The 15555-nt window shown below is 56.5% G+C and overlaps 1 protein-coding gene across 1 annotated transcript in view; it reads right to left on the reverse strand.

Annotated features, from left to right (window-relative positions):
• LOC117645246 (N-alpha-acetyltransferase 16, NatA auxiliary subunit) overlaps positions 1-15555 on the reverse strand; it is a 115668-nt gene that overhangs the window by 33529 nt on the left and 66584 nt on the right. The gene's annotated exons all lie outside the window — the stretch shown is intronic.

Genomic DNA, 15555 nt, shown 5'->3' on the forward strand with positions numbered 1-15555 from the left:
TCTAAACGGCGCGACATGTAAATGCAGAGTCGAAAATTTTCAAAAGATATATAGTCGACGGCTGCCACGCTTGCCCACACACCGCCGCCCCACCAGTAGGCCGGCCGGCCGTATCCAGATCGGAACGAACCTAGACCGCCTTTGTGAATAAAATGTACCGTAAAACACACGCCCGCCGCCGTTTCGCTCCGATCACTTCGACGCAACGGCGAGCTCAATTTTTCGAGCGGCGGTGGCCGAGGCGGAGCGCATTGCGACACCCTCGTTAGGTGTGCAACGAAATTCCACATTTCAGGGCCGCCGCACTCGTAAACGGCGTGGTGTAAGAAAGGCGCCAAATCCAGTTTCGGAGAGGCATTGCCCTACGGCCAGCCCATACGGCCTGCCCGTCGCCGCGTTCCTTACAATCATCGACAAGCCGACGCACAGTGGGCCAGAAGACCGGTGGAGGCGGCCGAAACTCTAGACGCGTTTTGATCTCCAGAGTCGCTACACAGGACTCGAATCGAGCATGTGACCCCACCAATGGATTCCTCGTTCGGAGAGCAATCCATTGGTGGGATCACACGTAAGGTTTGAGTCCCATTAAGCGACTCTGGAGCTCAAAACGCGTCCGTAATTCTGACCGCCACAGGTCTTCTGACCCAATGTGCAACAGCAGCACCAGATCAAACTGGGTTGAGTCCCATAGTCCGACAAGGCAGCGAACCGCCAGGCGGACAGAGCGGTGCACGGAATATGACAGGTCCGAAATCAAATTATGAAATTACTCCGTGCATAACGGCTCGTAACAGGCGGCCATTTACGAGACACATCATCATCCTCATCATCGTCTCGACGCGCCGTTCGGCTCCACTGACCTCCAGGCATCCGCGGGGAGCGGAGCAAAAGCCGAAGCGCGAAGCCGAGGCGCGAAGTCGCGGCCCGAAAGCACTTTTGCCCGCCTCCACCGGTCTCCTGGCCCACCGTGCGCAACTAGCCAGATCAGGGCCAGCCTTGGGCCAGCCCTTCCACTTCCTTTTCGATAATTGCCTCGTGCATAGCCGGCTGAGTGAAAGCTGAGTCGTAATGAATATCGCTTAACGAGTACCCCGTGGCGCGCATTGTCCATCCTTGTTGCAAAACAACAACAACAATTCAATCTCGAGCGCCGAGCGCGCGCGTCCCGCCTGCCTCCGCCGAGTCCTCAGCGCCTGCAAAGTGCCGAGTAGGCCGCACCGCACAGCAGCGGAGCGTAACGGGCGGGTCTACCTCACAGGCGCTTCGCCTCTGGAAGCGTGCAGCGCGCAGTCTCGACATTATTCAACGAAAATGAAAGTGGTGGAGAACAATATCTTCAATTCTTCGTCTCAAGGGTTGTTTCAGATGGACGAAAATTTTGGGTGGCGGAGAAATCCAGCAATACTGGGGAACCAGGACCGTGACGTCATTATCATCAGCGCTGTTAGGCCTCAACAGACCTCGGGGGAATTTAACTGTGAATCGTACTACCTTCGTTTGACAATGTCAAATTCACTTTGACATAAATCTGTTGTAGCTCACAAGTCAAAAACTGTACCTAGTTCTCCCAGGTACCATATGGCAAAGCCAGACTATTAACAGGGAGTTTCTGGGAAAACCCGGACCCGTTTTCACCGTGCAGGCCGAAGAGAAGTATTCAGAAAACAAATAATTCACTCTTGCAAAAGTGGCTTCCATTCCTGGGTCGAAAAACAACGTTTCCAGAGCCGCGGCCAATTCAGGGCACGCGTCTGATTGTGTGTGCGCGTGTTCCAATAACGACAAAACCGCGGAAGTCCAAGCCGTTTCAAAGTTGCGCGCCCAATAAGCGTCCGCCTGCCTGACTGCCTGCTCGGTCTGGCCGCCTGTCCCCCGGCAGGGGATTGGGCGTTGGCGTCCCCGCTGACAGCGTGCCGGACGTTAATTAATCCGGCCAGCGAGCGCCGGCGTGGCGGAGCGTGGCGCGGCCAGGGAAGTGATAAAAGGGGGCCCCAGTGAGCCCCAGCGGGCCCCGCCCCGCCACGCGACAGGCCGCAGTGCCGGAACCGAGCGAATAGGAGGCATTGGAAACGCCAGTAGTCACCCAGCCACATCCACTTTGCTGTGTCGAGGGGCCCTCGGATTCAAAAGCAACCAGTTAGACACACACACACACACACACATACAAACGCCCTGCGTCATGGCGAGGGAAAGGGAGAGCGACTTCATTACAAAAGGGACCGAAAACGTTTCGATGCTGCGGCGCGGCGGCTGGCTGCTCTCCACGCCAACAATAATATTTTCACTGAATTAGTAACGTGCGAAATGCGGCGCGTGGCGGGGGAAAGAAAAAGTGGAAGGGCGGGCCGCCGCCGCGACGTCCGACCGTCCGTCCATGCGAACAAACCGTGCGAGTGGGCACTCCCGCGCTCCCAGTGCGTCCAAGTCACCACCGCACAGTGGGCCAGAAGACCGGTGGAGGCGGCCAAAACTCCAGACGCGTTCGAGCGCCAGCGTCGCTAAACAGGACTCGAACGGAACGTGTGACCCACCAATGGATCCCTCGTTTGGAGAGCAATCCATTGGTGGGGCCACACGCTCAAGCCCGAGTCCCATTTAGCGACTCTGGAGCTCAAAACGCGTCTTGAGTTTCGTCCGCCTCTACGAGCCTTCTAGCCCACTGTGCACCGCCTCGCTTGCCGCTCTGCGGGGCCGGGCCCGGCCAGCTCGCGGGTCATTATTGTCCGCCAACATGACACGCGTCTTCTGTCGCGAGTTCGCTTTCCAGGGGCACCGAACGCCCGGCGGCCGCAGCCAGCCAGCCGTGTGAAGCCAGACGGGGGAAACCGACTCGGCAACACGGTGCGCTAATTTGACGGAATGCAGACACTGACACGTCCGCGAACGAGCTTCGATGCCGGGTTGCCTCGGCCCTGCCTCCGTTCGTTGACGTGTGGCTCGGTCTTATTCACAAAGCACCCGTCTCCAACGACTGGGCCCTTGAAGGTGTTACCTGGGCCTTTTGGCGAATCATTATATTGTCGTCACTCGAATTGACACGAATACATGACAACTTGAGCTTCGTTTATTTTCACTTTCAAGTCTGTGTACCAGCCTGTCTGTGGTGGATGTGAGAAACTTGGATGTTCTGAAGTTTCAAGTCTCGTTAACTTCCTTATTTCGTGACCGATAAGACGCGTCTCAAACAAGGCAATGTGAATGAGAGCATCCTGCATAACAACTCACCTCGCAACCGACGCCAATCACGCCCGAAAAACGCGCAACTTTTGTCAATGAGGGGCCCTGCCGGCCCTGCGCAATGCCGACACCCGCAAGTGCCCGCATCGGAGGGCCCGCCGACGCCCGGCTGCCAGCAGACCGCTTCCGAGAGTCGTTTTCGTCGCTCTGTCTCTCCCGCACTCACGGGGCGTCCCGTCCAGCCGCGAGAGAGACAGAGCGACGAAAACGACCCTCGGTCCGCTGCCAGCGCCAATCATCTCACAAGTACTCGATTAGCGGCGATTGTCGACTCGCACAACAAAAGCGCAATAAACGTCGGCAACACACCCACCCTCGCGTTGCGACACCACGAGGGCCCGGCCGGCCGGCCGGCGAGGCGTTCGGAGCGCGCAATTTCTTTCTTGCGGCGCCACACACGTGCCTGCTCCAAATTAAAAATCGGATAATCTGGCTGGGAGAAGGTCGGCGGCAGAAAATCGAGCGACTTGCTAAAACCCCCTGGTCTTCGACATCAGCAAGACGTTTGTCAAGAGGCGCTCTCTTCAAAATGACACTCTTTAAGTCACTGGGTCAACATCGAGGGAGAAAGAAACCTTTGAATTTAAAAGGACAAATTTTTATATTCCGCCTGAATTTTGGATTAACTTCAACGGATTGCAGCCAAATTTCCATGAATCCCCGCATGAACTTCACTGGCCTTTAGAAGTCTTCTTCCTGATGGTAAACATGGAGGAAAGCCAGGTGTGAACCACTGTGCAATGTCACGTTCGTCAATGTAGGAATAGTAGGAATACACAAGATGTCAGCTGACTTTGCCTTGCAACACATTGTGCCTACTTGTAGGGGTCTTTGCTGCCGAAATGTGTTCATATTTTGTACCATGAGTGTACATGGGTGTTGTTCCCTCCACACTGGAATGCGACTTCAGACCGCCAATAGTGCCGCTCTGCGCCGCTCTGCGTGCCACGGCGGCCACTTCTGGCAGGGCTGCTGCCGCTGTCCGTGACGCCATGAGTCCACGAGGCGGGCCTCCATGCAGCGGCAGCGCCATGAGGCAGCAGCTGCAGCACAGCCTTGAGTCCGGCGGCACGGCCTGGCGGTGCGGCCTGGCGGCCAGGCCTGGCCGATAGCCCATTTCAGCCGATTGGCGCTAATGCTCAAATCGTGCCCCGAGCGCCCCTCCGGGCCCCGCTGGACACTGTCCGGGCCGCGCCACATTTATTGGGGACCGTCCGTCAAGCAGCACCGCTTGCCCAGGTTAAGTTAGTCTATAGGAAACCTGTCTGGTCAATTATGTATCTCAACTGCCCGAAGCTTGTCAACTACGGAGGTTCCGTAAGTGTTCTCCCCGTACCAGGTCACGCGAGATCCTTATGGGTCTATCAGTACAAAAATTCATACTACAGTATCTCCGTTCCCCATTTTCTGTCCATTTTCCGTACCTGACTGAATTTTAGCAGTGATAACAGGTGCCGAGTCAACGAACGGTCCTACTGCACACATTCCCAGAACCAGCACGCCTTCGCAACCCATCAGCGTTCGTGTCACGAAGCGTGAGGAGCAACCCTCGCCACCCACCGCGGCGCGTGAGCCGGTGTGTGTGTCCACGTGAGTGAGCGTGTTTACATTCGTACAGGTGCATCCGAGCCGCGCGGCCGCGCCCTTGGCCGTCGTCGCCGTGGCGCGGAGTGACGCAATGTTGTGGCGGACCCGAAACACAGAAGACTGACAGGGTCCTTTTAAAGCCCTTCGCCCGGCCCGGCCAAGCCCGGCGCACAGTGGGCCAGGAGACCGGCGGAGGCGGCCAAAACTCCAGACACGTTTTGAGCTCCAGAGTCGCTAAATGAGACTCGAACCGAACGTGTGACCCCACCAATGGATTGCTCTTCGAACGAGGAATCCATTGCTGGGGTCACACTCGGGTCAAGTCCTACTTACCTACTCTGGAGCACAAAACGCGTATTGAGTTTTGTCCGCCTCCACCGGTCTTCTGGCCCACTGTGCGGCGTAGCCCCGTGCACCTGGCCCGTCGTAACAGCATTATGACGAAACTTCATCACAGTGCCATGCAGATGGATCGGCCTAGGCTCGTATCGCCCATCGACATCGGGAAGGGCGGAAAAAATGCAGGAAGGCGCGGCAGACATCAATGGACGGGGTCCAGATCCCTTGTTTCAAAAAGTGGAATTGAATCAGGTAACCAGGCAACCCATTTTCATTTTGTGGAACACAAAGTTCAAGGTGTAGTTTTCAGACCACCTTCTAGTCATGACGTACAGTTCCATTAACTTTGCCTTTGAAGTTGTTTAAAAATGGGTATTTGAGAGGCCCGGCCTGGTATGCAAGGTGCAGCCATGGGGCAAGCAGCTCAACTCATGCTCAAACGTGTACAACTACTGGACAGCAACCGTTGCAAAATACCGATTTTTTCCGGCTAGCCGGCGCGCGCAACCAGATGCAACGGCCTTGTTGGCCCAACAAAGCGACATAAATGTCGGACATCGATGCCGGTCGGAAGGTGGCCGACGACGACAGCGAAACGAGCCGAGACAATGCACGACTCGATCAACCACAGAAAAAAGGGGGCAAAAGGGTGTCGAAAGCTATGCCAGTCCGCTCACTGGGCAGCCCGCATTTCGGTGCAAGTGTCGGCAGCACCGCACGGTGGGCCAGAAGACCGGCGGAGGCGGTCGAAATCCCGGACACGTTTTGCGCACCAGAGTCGGTAAGTGATACTCAAACTGAACGTGTGACACTACCAATGGTGCTCTTCGAACAAGGAATCCATTGGTGGGGTCACAAGTTCCGTTTGAGTCTGAGTTAGCGAATCTGGAGCTCAAAACGCGTCTGGGGTTTTAGGCCACCTCCACCAGTCTTCTGGCCCACTGTGCACCGCTGCCGAGGTGGGAACATGATTAGTCGATTTGTTGACGTGAAAGGCGGTGCGCACGAGCGGGCATTTCCATAACGAAGACGATCGCCGGATCGAGAGGGGATTCCAGCCGGGAGAGGATCCCGTGGGATCAGATAGGGGCACCGAGAGAGAGGAAAGACATCACGAGCAAAACGAGAGCGAGAAGAGCCTGCTCCTGTTCCCATGCCCCCGCGGCCGACGCTGCGGGAGGGCCGCGCGCTGCTGCGAGGCCTCGGTCTAGGTCCGGCCGCGCATTGTCGCGCCTTCCCACATTGGGGCTCTTCACCTGGTTTACACCTCCTCTATTTCCAGCCTTTCCCAGACAGTTTCTCTAGTCGGCACAAGCAGAATTTGATACGCCATTTGCCGCACAGACTAGTGGGTGGGCACCGCACAGTGGGCCAGAAGACCGGCGGAGGCCGTCAAAAACCCGGACGCGTTTTAAGCTCCAGAGTCGCTACAGGGGCCTCGAACCGAACGTGTGACCCCACCAATGGGTTGCTCTTCGAACGAGGAATCCATAGGTGGGGTCACACGTTCGGTTCGAGTCGCATTAAGCGACTCTGGAGCCCAAAACGCGTCTAGAGTTTTGGCCGCCTCCACCAGTCCTCTGGCCCACTGTGCACCGCACCGGCCGCACTAATTCTCTACACACACACACACACACACACACAAACACACACTCGCAATCACACAAAGGCGGGGCGAACGCCTCACGTTTTGGTGGACGGCAGAGGGACTTTCCACGAGAGAAATTGGTGACCGCATGTACGGCCTAGCGCCATATACATACTGGGCAGCGGTCAGCGGAGGCCCCAAGAGGCCCCCACGGTCCCTACGAGGCCCGTCCGGGACGGGGCGGCGCGGCGCGGGGACGGGCGCACCTTATTAGGACCAAAGTGAGTGCCGGGCAATAGTGCGGTCATCAATAATCACACACTCTTACACGTACGGCACACAGGCACACACACTCACGTACGTGCACACACACACTGACGCACACACACACTGACGCACACACACACAGACGCACACACACACGAGTGCCGGTAAGTGCTCTTTCTCCCAGTCAAAAACCCAAGGCACATCTCCACGGCGCTTCTTCCCGTCCGTGGTTCCAATCCTTTCTCCCGGGGGACTACCATTTTTTCGGACACACACTTCTTCCATTAACATTTTCGATATGTTATTTTTCTTTTTAGGACTGGTGACTTCAGCGTTGACAGAGCAGAGCATGTGCCTTCCCGGTCCACACACACACACACACACACACAGGGGGGGGGCTTCCCTTGCAGATTCGTGGCGCTGTCATGCACGCGGCGACAATACTTCATTTTATGTAACACTAGCAGCGGCAAGGCCCCGCACGGCCGGCCCGCACCACAAGCCCCGCGCAATGTCGCCACACGAGTCTGCGACTCCAAGCCCGGACGGGCGACGGGGACGGCTTCGGGGAGGGCGAGGTGCAGAGGGTGTCGAGCACGAGGGATCGCGCCAGCTTCTCAGCGGCGCAGCTTCCCTGTGAGGCACTGTACAATGTTCGGTCGGTTGGTACGCACGGAAAATGTAATAGAAAATACAGAAAGAGTGCGTATCTTCCGTGCTGGTTCTCTGTAGTCCTCATGAGGAGGATCTGATGATGCCGACATCATCATACAGTCTCATTTCAGGAACGTGACATCACGTTGAAACGAACGTGACAAAATGTCACGTTCGTTTGATCGTTGTCACGTTCGTGTGAATGTGAACCAGCTAAGTTTTGGCCGATTCACATCCAAACGAATGTGACACAACGCTCAAACGAACGTGACATTTTGTCACATTCATTTCAATGTGATGTCACGTTCCTGAAATGAGAGTGTATGCGCTGTCAGATCTGAGCAGACCTTTAGCGTTCGAGTAAGCAACCACAACAACCGCAGGACTGAACTGGGCGGCCGAGGTAAAATGTTGACCGAACATCCGCAGTTTTTCCCCGGCAGTGATCAGTTTTGACGTCACGGTACGAGTTCATACGTGTTCAGTTAACGCCCCTGTTCTGGAAAAAAAAAAGTCTTCGATAGGAATCTTGGACTTGAACCACGCCACTGGCCACCCTTCCGGGCCAAGCGATTCCAGGGGCCAAGGCCGGGGTCGGCAGATTAGCAGATAAACTGGGGGCCACCTCTCAAAAGCCTGGCCGGCGTTAATCGCCCCCAGCGCCTTGACACCGGTAGGGCACGGCAGGGTCGCCGCCCAGCAGGGCGTAGCAGGGCATGACGGGGCGTGGCGCAGTGGGCCAGAAGACCGGTGGAGGCGGCCCAAATCCCAGACGCGTTTTGAGCTCCTGAGTCGCTAAATGGGACTCAAATTACACGTGTGACCCGACCAATGGATTGCTTTTCGAACAAGGAATCCATTGGTGGATCACAAGCTCGGTTTGAGTCCCATTGAGTGACTCTGGAGCTCGCAACACGTCTAAGGTTTTGGCCGCCTCCACCAGCCTTCTGGCCCACTGTGCCTGGCGGGGTACGGCTTGGCAGGGCGTGGCACGGGCAATGCCAAGGCTCGCCGTTCGTGTGTTCCTCATTACAGTGGCCGAAAGCACCCGGCGCGCTGCACCGCGCTCGACCTTGACGCGACGAGCCGCACCAAATCGTCGTCACGTCGGAGAAAGGAAAACCGTTCATGCGGAGGTCGCGGCGCCCCAAACCCAAGCCTTTCCTTTCGTCCTTACGGCATAGCGTGCACACACACACACACACACACAACGGGATCACTTTCCATTTCATTTCCCGGCGGGCGTGGCCGGGCGCGGCCGGCTCCAGATTGGGCGCCACGCCTGCGCGCGCCAATTCAAACGGACAATGCGACGGTGGCGCCGACGACGACCGCGAGCAGCAGAAGCACCCACGCCGCCGAAACCGCACCTCGGCCGCGCCACCAGATTGACTCGTTTCGTCCGCCACACCTCATCACAAGGGCGGCGAACCGCAAGGGTCGTTTCCCGTACAACCAGGAAAAAAACTCGCAATTCTAAACGTAAATATCTCCCGTTTCTTCCGCGTGTTTTCTGGCGATGCTCGACATTCGCCACTCGACCTGATTTGGCTGCGTTAACCGCGTAGCACGCAGGAAACGCGTGTCCGACGGCGCAAGCCAGGAATCAATTAAAGTATAAAATCTGCCCTCGCCATTCAATTGTGAGCCGGCCGGCCGCAGAATGGCAGAATGGCACATTCAGGCCGATAATGGCGGGGCCTGCCAATCGGCCGGCCGCCCACCGCACTGGGTCAAGGAGGGTGGCCCCAAGGAGTGGCGCCAGAGGGCGGCTTTGCAGAGCAATGCACATGGACGTTGGTGAGGTGGACGTTAGTGAGATGCAAGTTGGTAGGTGAAAATTGTTGATGAGGGTGGAAGTTGGTGAATGTTGGCAGTATGGAGGATTTTGGTAGGAAGTTGGTGGGGTTGGTGTGTAAGGGTTGGTGTGTGAAGGTTGGTGAGTAGGGAGTTGGTGAGGTGGGAAGTTGGTGAAGTGGAAAGTTTATGAGGTGGGAAGTTAGTGAGGTAGGAAGTTTGTGAGGTGGGAAGTTGGTGAGGGTGGAAGTTGGTGAGGGTGGAAATGGGTAAGGTTGAAGTTGGTAAGCTGGAAGTTAGTAAGGTGAAAGTTGGTAAGCTGGAAATTGGTAATGGTGCAGTGTGGTTGGTGGGTGGGAGTTGGTGAGGTGGGAGTTGGTGAGGTGGGAGTTGGTGAGGTAGAAGTTAGTGAGAACTTGGAAAGATAAAGTTGGTGGCAGGGTTAGGTGGTTTTTCACAAAGCGAAATGAGTTGGCGATTGGTGAGACGGAAGTTAGTGAGTCAAAAAGTACTCACCTAGAAGAATGGAAGTCAGCAAACAGCTTATGAACGCGTTAGACGATATGTAAGAGCGAGAAGGCGATATTCGATAAGCGAGGCGGGGGCGAGGCTCATTAGGCGGGTGAAAGGTGCAGGCTGGTCCGGCGCGCGCGCGTTCGAACCCCTTCCCTTAAAAACACTCGCCGTCTCCCTCGCGCGGCTCGCGCGTGCTCCGGGTTCGACGACAACGACGTCGGAAGCATTCACGACACGAAGCCGCGCGATAAGCCGTGCATTCCGCCACGCCGTGCGACGCCGTGGCCACGCCCAGCTGCATTTTGCGCACGTGCACACGCCGGGCGCAATTAAATTAAGGAACTGCATTAACTTTTATTCCGATCCGAACGGCGGGGCATAGTGGGCCAGAAGACCGGTAGGGGCGGCCAAACATCTAGACACGTTTTGAGCTCCAGAGGCGCTAAATGGTACTCAAATCAAATGTGTGACCCCACGAATGAATTTCTCTCCGAACGAGGAATCCATTAGTGGGGTCACACGTCTATTCTGAGCCACATTTAGCGACTCTGGTGCTCAAGACGGGTCCAGAATTTCAGCCACCTCCACCGGTCTTCTGGCCCACTGCGATGGCGCCCCAGCGCGGGCCGGGCGTCAATGGGACCACGTTTCACGCTCAGCAGGGCCCCCACAGCGGCACGGAACAGGTGTCGCCATCTAGGGCCGCCATGACATTTGACTACATTTCCAGGATATACCATTTCAAACACACAGACACATGCGCGCGGAGGGTTGCGTGGCTCACTCATTCAATCCCCTCAATTTCTCCGAAGGCAGTTGCGCCTTACTCCCGAGCCGCATGCGTGGCACTGATAGAGACGTCACAATGCACACACACAGTGACAATCGAATGCCAATGAATCGTGACCGACACACACACACACACACACACACTTGATTTTCATTTCCAGCGACGATGACTGTCACTCCGCGGCAGCCAATCAGTGCAGCCCGCCAGCCAATCACAGCGCCGCTTTCAAAAAGGTCAGTCCACGCCAAAATGGCCAGGCAGATAATAAGCCCGGTGGTTGCCTACCTTCTGTACGGCAGGGCCTAACATCAGTGAGTGTGCAGTCGTCATGCTCAACTTATGCGGTGTCCCATTTTCAAACGTTAAAATCGAGAAACAGTCAGTCGGCTATGTAAACGCAGGCGATTGGGCCACATTGATGTGAAGTGGCTGTCGAAACGCCCCATGCGGCGCGGGCATTCTCCACTGAACCAAAAAGCGAAAACCGCCTCGCGTATCGCACGGCCTGGGCCAGTTGGCGAAACGACTTGCGTCACTGGAGAAACAATAATCGTCAAAGCAGCGCCAACCATAGGCACACAAACACAAAGACAGGCACGCATAAACACACGCAAGGCGGAGCAAAACCTGCGTTCGCCTTGTCGCCCTGATAGCAGGGGTGACATAGGGACCTGCGCCCATTGCAGAAATCGCGTTTCCTATTCTGTGGCGGCACACACACACACACACACACACAGCGTCAGAGATGTGGGGGGCGGTGAGGGGCGTCCCGGAAAAGGGAGCACCCCATCACAGTAAATCACTGGCGTGCGCGCGCCGAGTCCGCCAAGCAGATCAAGCGCGTCATGCAAGCGATATGCACCCTTGCACCTCACAGCTACACGGCAAACAAAAGGCAAAGCGCGTTTAGAGCTCCAGAGTCGCTAAACAGGACTCAAACCTAACGTGTAACCCCACCAATGGATTCCTCGTTCGGAGAACAATCCATTGAAGGGGTCACAAGTTAGATTCGAATCTTATTTGGCGACTCTGAAGCCCAGAACGCCTCCGGGATTATGACCGCCTCCACCGGTCTTCTGGCATCCTGCGCAGAGGGATCAGACTGCTGTAGTTCTGAAGTTGGCACTGCCAATCACGGCCCTCTTGATGTCATGCTACGAACCCACTATAACTTATTTAAGCCGCTGTCACTTTGTCTATGTAAGTCAGTTTGAAATTAACCTTTGTTGTTACCATTAAATACGAGCTCCTCATTTATTGACGCTCAGGGATCAGACTGGGCCCTGGCAGATTCTACAGGGGCAACTTAGACTGTAGTCAGCCGTCTACAGTAGAAGGCAGGCCGGACCGTGATGGCGACTCCAGCCAAAGTTGACAGCCGCCGGCTCCAGCCTTGCCAGACTGGAATGTGCCGGACTGCAGGGGGTCGCACAGACTCCAGCCGGGCCAGACTGTGGCCGACAACAAAATCCCTTATTAGCGCTGCAGCCACAAAACAAAACGGGCCGGCGGGCTCGCGACCAGGCTCGTGGCCCCAGTGAAAGGACAGTGGCGAGAAAAAGGGAGGGCGTGGCCACGGCGTGGCTTCGGTGCAGGCCTAAGGTCGGCGCCGGCATGTCCGCCGACAGATATAGTCCGATTGCAGAGGCCGGCGCACAGCACTGCACAGTCAGCCAGACGTACAACCCAGCGACAGTAACTGCAGTGCCGGCCAACGGGACACTTCAAAGTATCCTTTTCGTCGAGCGCCCGCACACACACTCTCCAGCGCAAGGTCGGGCTCGCATTCCGAACCACAAAAAAAGAATCAGAGTCACTGTTTTTTCGCGTTCGCCTCAACGGAAAATTGCGTACTGCATGTGGGTCAAGTGTAAGCCCTAATGATTCTCGTCCGGTGCGAAAACGCAGCGCCACACATCGCTCATCCCTACGTCCCGGTGCACAGTGGGACAGAAGTCCGGTGGCGGCGGCCAAAACTCTACACGCGTTTTGAGCTCCAGAGTCGCTAAATAGGACTCGAACCGGACGTGTGACCCTACCAATGGATTCCTTGTTCGGAGAGCAATCCATTGGTGGGGTCACACGTTCGGTTCGGGACCCACTAAGCGACTCTAAGGCTCAAAACGCGTCTTGAGTTTTGTCCGCCTCGACCGGTCTTCTGGCCCACTGTGCGGTGGTGCTGTTATCACGTGCGCCATCGGTAGGACCCGAGCCGACGCGCAGCCATTACGTGTTGCGTTCCGGACCGGACACACTCCAGTTCCAGACTTCCATCCGCACGACGTGCCCGACCCCAGAGGGCCGCGGCGAGCCCCAGAGGGCGCCGGGGTCACAAGAAGCACTTCCCACGAGGCCGTGGTTCCAACATGGTTCCCGCTCCGTTCCCACCAGCCGACAGCTTCAAATAGTGTCACTGGTCGGCGGGCGCGGCCGCCACGCACCCGGCCAACTACTGGCCGGCCGCGTGGCGCAACGCCCGTTTCGATACCTATCGACCAATTTTGATCGATATTGACCCATATCCAGAGTGCTGCTGGGGGTCAGCCAGCGAGCCGGTGGCCATTGTTGTCGCACCGGAGTGGGGGCAGCAAAAACGAAATGCGCGGCTGCCCGCGCCGCGGCTCGGTAACGCGAAGCCAAAATACGGACCCCGGGACCGACCCAGGGCGTGGCGGGGCGCCGAGCGAGGTCAACGAAATGACCAGCAGGGCCTTCGGTGCGACGCTCAGCGCTCAGTGGGCCAGAAGACCGGTGGCGGCGGCCGAAACTTAAGACGCGTTTCGAGCTTCAGAGTCGCTATACAGGACTCAGAACCTAACGTGTGACCCCACCAATGGATTCCTCGTTCGGAGAGCAATCCATTGGTTGGGTCACACGTACGGTTCGGGTCTCATTTAGCACTCTGGAGCTCAAAACGCGTCGGGGGTTTCGACCGCCTCCACCGGGCCCACAGCGCGGCCGAATCCCTTTCAGTCACTCGTCCGTTGCAGCCACAAAGTAGAAATCCGTGCCTGCGTTCAGAGCTAAATTTTGCCCGCTCTCCGCGGCCTTCGAGGCAACGCCTTCTCGGCTGTCACCTCCGCCAGGGTATCGATACACTTAGCGCCGTTCCGCGGCATCGCGATAGCAGCGCGCCCACGTCGCCACACGGCCCGCCAGATTCACGGTCGCAGCCCAACGATCTGGAGCAAGAAGGCATCCGCTGGCACAATGGCGCGGCACAGCGCAGCGAGGGCCTAACGTGCGAAGCGCAACACAATTAGCGGCCCTGACGACACTGACACTAATTCACACACACACACACACACACACACACACACACTTTCTAATGCAGCGAACTTTACCCACGACACACAGACCACCGCCCATCATCCCACTACTAGTCTCTCCCTCATTTGACGGACAATATTAAAATTTTTACACGTTCCTTTTTTCTTTATTGTGGTCCGTCGTGGTCGTTGCTCGGCTGTTCCATTCACTACGGCCGCACTATCCGCGACGCTACGCCCACTCACCCTAAACTCACTCACACAAACAAACACTCTCACCAACACACACTCACACCAACACACACTCACTCACACCAACACACACACACACACCCCACAGCGGCGAAAAGGCGACACGCTTTCGCGCCGGATCGACGCCGCCGGAAATCGATGCAGCACCCTTTCGCAACGAGTGTCTGCAGCTCCAATTAGCCCAGCTAATTTATGCGCGATCCCTAAAAAAAAGCCCCGACCCCCGGTGCCGTACCGCCCGGCGTACCGCCCGGCACCGCCGCCGCCCTTGAGCAGTCAGGCCCCCACCAGGATCTCGACGCCACGCCCCGCCACACCTTCGCCCAAGGCACATTCACCGGCGAAGGTAAGAAAAAACAAAACCGCCGTTCTCCTGAATTTACGAGACCACACAAACATGAGGCCGCAAAAGCACGGCAAAGCGTGACTTTTGCCTGTCCGACACACACACACACACACACACACACACACACACAGAGTCTAGACCAGAACCAGACCGGCACCGCGGCATGTCAACGATCGCAAAGCTTGTTATATTCCTGGCTCGGACCAGTAACACACACGTTTTAGAGACGCACTCACAATCCCATAGAAACAAACACACACACACACGTACTGCAACAGAAGTTTCAGATCACCACACGCTTCGGCACGATCAATTTGTCTCGCACCGGGAAAGGTGAAGGCATTCTGAAAGGTGACTACAGGAATAGTAAGGTGCGCTGATAGTAATTGACGCACGAGGCAAGTGAGGTTCACGGGGATTAAAACAAAGGAGCGGAGGAAAGGTGGGCATTTAATTGACGGCAAACCTTCCTCAACAAAACTTTAGCAAAAAAAAAATGTTACTAACTTGTTTTTAAAAAGGGTATTTTTTTTTCAAGGAACTTTTAAGTTAAAATACAAAGTTTTAATAATCCTAGCAAAAAAATTTACCGACTGAGACTGTCTTGCACAACAAAACAAATGGCTTGTCACAATATTAATACCACATTTCCCCCCAGCCCGAGACAACATTTTTGTGGGGGCAGTAAAGAAGGTAATGTATGTGTTGGGACGGTGTAGCCGAGGTACTCGAGTCCTTACGCCCATGCAGGCGGGGCCCTTGCGGGGCCCTTGCGGGGCCCTTGCGGGGCCCTTGCCGGTGTCGCTGGGCGAGGCAGGGCGCGGCTGGGCCCCGCAGACTGATTCCGCACAGTCCGGCCGTCGGTCTGTCCCCCTCGCACCGGCACGGAGCGCTCCGCGAGCGCGAGAGAGAC

The sequence above is a fragment of the Thrips palmi genome, unplaced genomic scaffold (assembly GCF_012932325.1).
Source record: "Thrips palmi isolate BJ-2018 unplaced genomic scaffold, TpBJ-2018v1 HiC_scaffold_18, whole genome shotgun sequence".
Lineage (NCBI taxonomy): Eukaryota > Metazoa > Arthropoda > Insecta > Thysanoptera > Thripidae > Thrips > Thrips palmi.